Genomic DNA, 5,275 nt, shown 5'->3' with positions numbered 1-5,275 from the left:
TGCCCGCCCCGGCCCCGCCCCGCCGCCGCTCCCCTGGTTGGGTCCGCCCGCCCCACCTCACCTCACCTCGCCCCGCCCCGCCCAGCCCGGAAGTCGGACTGATAGCGTAAACGCCCCGCACGCCTTTATATACCCGACGTCCCCTCTGCGACATGACGCACACACCGGAGCGTGGGGGGGGGGGCCTTAAAGGGGCCGCGCCCCATGCGAGTCCTCCCCGCACTGCTGCTTGCGGGTGGTTTTGGCAGGATCTTTTCCACCCTGGGAGATGTCTGACAGCTCAGCCTGAAAGTGCCCCAGATAGTAGGCAGTCAAGGTTCTTTGGGTAAATGTAATATTTTTTTCAAAATGGTAGCATCCTTTTTGGCATCCAGGTTGTAGCCGTATGGGTCACTTGAAAGGAAAAGGCAATCCAGGACTTGCAAAAACCTTGTAAAAGACAGGATCCCCGCGACAAGTCCTGATTGCATCCTCCTCAGGGCAGCGGACGGACACGGCATGTGCAAAGCTGGGACTCGGAGCCGTCGGGGTTGTCAGCGGAGAAAGAAAGGCTTCCACTCTCACTCCCTCACCGGCTGGTTTTAGAATAGAAAGTAATAGGAAGAATAGGAATAGGCAAGCGAGAGAAAGTAATAGGAAGAAGAATAGGAATAGGCGAGCAATAGAGAGGAATAGGTGAGCAATAGAAAGTAAATAGGAAGAAGACTTATTTGCGTGTTTTTTTCTTTTTTCAGCATATGATCGTTTTCCAGAAAATACGATCATTTGAGCTTCCAACATGACAGAAATGTCATATTTCAGACCTGCCTTGGAGCCTCAGGCCAGCAGAGACTCTTTATGTCTGACAAAGGGGGACTGCACCTGAAAGCTTGTCAACAACTGTTTTCCAGCTACTCAGTTGATCCAATAAAAGATCACATCTACCCAAAGAGCTGTAACTGCCTATATTTAAGACCTGGCAATGCTGATCCCACACAACCACCATCTAAACTACATGACAGGAGACAACAGACCTAACATGGGACCCGGGGCAGCCCACGTCCTCATGAACACTGCGTGACCCTGGAGGCTGGGGGTGCACGGCGACCATCCACAGGCAGCAGCAGCGGTGGTGGCAGCAGGGGCACGGCGGTGGCGAGCGGGGAGCTCCCACAGGCAGCCACGGTGCTGTCAGCAGGGTGGGGGGGTGACAAGTTGGTGACCGTCTGCAGATGGCACTGGTGGTGTTGGCGGCAAGAGGGTGGCAGCGAGTGGTGAAAGCCTGCAGCTGCTGCCGGCGCTTTTTGCAGGGGGTGCACTGCCAAGCTCGGGGTGCACGTGCACCCATGTACACCCTCTGTGCATCACCAATGCGTCCTGCTTCTCTCAAATGCTGTCCATACATGCTCGGGAGGTCCCGTAAGCGCTTATCATGTCCCCCCGCAAGCATCTCTTTTCTCAGCTGAATCAGCCTGGCCTTTTTAGCTTCTCCTCTTATGGAGGCCCCTCCATGCCACTCAGCATCCTTGTTACACTTCTCTGGACCTTCTCTACTTCTTCTATATGTAGGCGCTGACTTGTATTTTTGCTGGGGTAGAGGCTAAGATGCTGGATATGTGGAAAGTTTTTTGCATTTCAGGTGACAGCCCTCTTCCTAAAGGGGACTCGGGCCCCCACGTACTCTGCACCTCTGCTTCTCCATCTTTTCTGAGGTGTGGAGACCCGAACTAGACACTGCATTCAAGGTGTCTTGAAGCTCTTCAGCCTGAAGCACATGCAAGACATTTCTGCCTCCCAGCCTGAGTACAGCTTCACCCCATAGTAGTACTTAAATCCTCAAAAAACCCTGCACCTGGCCGAATTTCCACACCTGGTGTCACCTGGGGATGGGGGGGTCAGTGAAGAATGGGCTGGTATCGAGTGCTCTTATTTACATGTAAAGCAAGTCACGTATCCTGATTAGGAAAGGAGAGGAAGAGTTGATGAAGAGTGATGATCAGATATCTTTTCACGTGAGAAATCAGACTGTAATTATGCTAATATAGTGCTTTCCACTTTGCCACAAGGCTTGAAGGGGCCTGAGTAGGTCAGACCTGATAGATATTCCAGTAGCCTAGGAGGCAGATGCACACACACGCATGCATGCACACGCAATTGTGTCTGAGAAAGCATCGTGTGAATGTGAGAGCTGCCCACCCTAGGAGATGGGAGTATAAATCTAATGCGGATACACCAAAATGGCAGGGAGGGTTAGAGCCACCAACCATGCCAGGGATGGGGACCGTGAGGAGAGAGGATGCCAGAGCTCCCCAGATGGCACAGACCACGGAGAACGTGCTCTGTCCAGGGCCCTTGTCTGATCATGCTGAAAGTAACATGAAATGAGGTGAAGGTGGTGAGGAGTCATCACTGATCCCTTCTCCCCAGGAGACGCCAGGCGAGGGGAGTGCGCAGCCAGGTGCAGAAGATGCAGGGCTTTTTTGGGTACAAAGTCCTACAGTGAAGCCACACTGGGGCTGGGAGAAAGAAATGTCTTGCATGTGCTTCAGGCTGAAGAACTTCAAGATTCTGGGTATGATGGAAATTAAAGGCCGTGATCTTTCTCTAATCTGATCTACTTCAAAAGTTCCCCCATTTTTAAGGCTTCATTGTAAGGCACTCCAGCTTCAGTTATTGCTATTAGATATTCCATGATGGTTTAGTAGATTTTTAAGTCACTATGCATTAATTTACAATCTGCTACCTACAATCTGTATGATGTGACTGACACATTATCTACTAATTGTGATGTTCATTGCTGTGATTCATCTTAAACACCCAATTAATTCAATTTAGAAGACAATAATTCTATCAACAACAATAAGCACTGAATCTCCGGGGTGGGGGGAGGGATCTAACCCAGTAATTCTGGCATTAAGCAGCTGCTGATTGATTTGTGATATACAGTAGTTCAAACAAATTTGCCTGCATGCCCATCCCCCACCTGCCTTAAGAAGTTCATTACAGAGAGGTTGAAACAATGGAAACAAACCAAAGTGCAAATTCACGGCACTCTATCTCCTGAACCTCATTTCTTGTACAGGGTGAGGTGACTTCTTCTGAATCTATTCCAGTGAAAATAAGCGATCTGTAAGGTTGCTTCATGTCTGAAAAAATGAAAGACAGTTTCATAAGGGCTGTGTAGCCAGGGCGTTGGATAAAACCTAGAGCTCTTATCACATATTCAAAAGTTAGAGATAGGGCGGGGGAAATAGGTCCCATCCAGTCCATCTCCAGTCCATCTCCAGCCCAGTTCAGTGTTATTTCCTACGGTATATTTTTAGTGGTCTGTTCACTTGGGCTTTGAGTGATGCAGTCAACAGACCTTTTGTTACTTCTTTTGGGAAACTGCTACCTGTTGTAAGAGATTTTTATCAGTTTGAAGACTGCAGTGAGATTGCAGGATTTTCTTGTTGAATGGGTTGTTACTGAGTGGCCTTGTTTACATATAAAGTGAGTCATGTATCCTGATTAGGAAAGGAGAGGAAGAGTTGATGAAAAGTGATTACCAGATCTCTTTTCACATGAAAAATCAGACTATAACTATGCTAACATAGCGCTTTCCATTTTGTCACCAGACTCGAAGAGGCCTAAGTCAGACCTGACAGACATTCTAGTAGCACCAGGGTGAGGCGCTCTCACGTCACAAATGGGAAATTACCAGCCCATTTGAGCAAGGTGTGTCTACAGTCACTACTTCTACTAGCTGTTCTACATTGGTAAAACGTTGCTAAGTTAACCATGAACATTGTGTGCCCCCGGAGGCTGGGGGGGCACAGCGACTGCCTGCAGGCAGCAGTGGTGTCAGTGGCAGTGGCGAGCAGGGAGCTCCCGCACGCGGCCACAGTGGTGTTGGTGGCAGGGGGAGGGAGTGGCAAGTGCTGATCAGTGGCCGACAACCACCCACAAACACCGCCGACAGTGTCAGTGGTGGCCAGCGACGATCAGGGACCGCCCGCAGATGCCGCCAGCGGTGTTGTCAGTGAGGGAGAGGGTGGCCAGCAGTGACCACCTGCAGGTGCCACCAGAAGTGTCAGCAGCACTTTTTACAGGGGGTGCACCACCAAATTCAGGGGGTGCACGTGCACCCCCTACACATCGCCAATGAAGTTAATGTTGTTAGGCTGAAAATCAAGAAGGGAACAGATCATGTTTGAATGGTTACGTAACAGAGTCACCATTGGTTGAATAACGGGGCCCATTCTAATATAATAAAGGGCTTAGTCTGTCTGTCCATAATGCTTTTGGGCAACCGTGCATGCATGGTTTTAAACTTGGCACGTTTATGTCTCTTCCAGCAGGGAGACAAAAACAGCGACAAGTTAAAAAACATGGCTTTTGCAGTTTCTTCTCTGCAGCCAGTAGGAGATCCTGGCCTGAGCCACCGTGGCCCGTGCATGTGTGCGGCTGCAGGGACACGGCCAGACAGCAGCTTCCTCCTGGGTGGTGCAACAGGAACCGCAGGCAGCTGGGGGAGAGGGAGGGGAAGGGATGTGGCTGGGGGGGGGCTGTGTGTCTGTCTGTCTGTCTGCGTGCACATCTCTGCATCTGAGTATGAGTGCATGTGTGTGTGCATCTGTGTGCATGTGTGCTCATCTGTGTGCGTGTGTGTGTCTCTGTGCATGCATCTGGGCATCTGTGTGTGCATCTGCATCTGTTTGTCTGTGTGTGTACATCAGGGCATCAGTGCGGCACTCCCTGACTGCACAAGGCCAGGGTGATGTCACGCGGAGGATATCAAGTGAGTCAGGCTGGTTTGGGGAGGAGGAGAAGCTGCCAGGGGCTGCTGAAGAATGAAGTCTCCTCCAAGGCGGGAGTTTGCAGATAGCGAAAGGGGAAACTCAGGTAGAGGAGAGAGAGATGGAGAATTGTCCTAGTGCTAAGAACTCCTCTCTCCTCCTTTTCTCAGGTTTTAAGGGTGTAATACCAGGGAGGAGGGTATTGATTCCTTGGGTTGGCTGGCTAGGAATTAGGCCTGGTAGTTTTAAACAGGGTTGAAACCCAGGAGTTGCTAATCCTGCCAACTTTGGGCCAGGGTCGAGGTTTGCCACTTTCTGCTCCCAGTGGAGCTGTGTGACCCAAACTACCTGCAAAACCCATTTGGCAGGCAATTTGGGTCACTACCCCTGGAGGGTAGGCCTAGCTTTTCCCCTTTGTTTCTTGTGACAATTCTTTGCTCCAGTCAACCTGTGTGGCTGGGCCGGCTGTAGCCAGTCATCAGCCTGGATCCCTTTTGAGTTTGTCCTGCAGTTTTCGT

This window comes from Gavialis gangeticus, unplaced genomic scaffold, assembly GCF_001723915.1.
Source record: "Gavialis gangeticus isolate Ggan-Ray unplaced genomic scaffold, GavGan_comp1, whole genome shotgun sequence".
NCBI lineage: Eukaryota > Metazoa > Chordata > Crocodylia > Gavialidae > Gavialis > Gavialis gangeticus.
The sequence above is the reverse complement of the archived record's forward strand: the minus strand, read 5'-3'. Positions refer to the sequence as shown.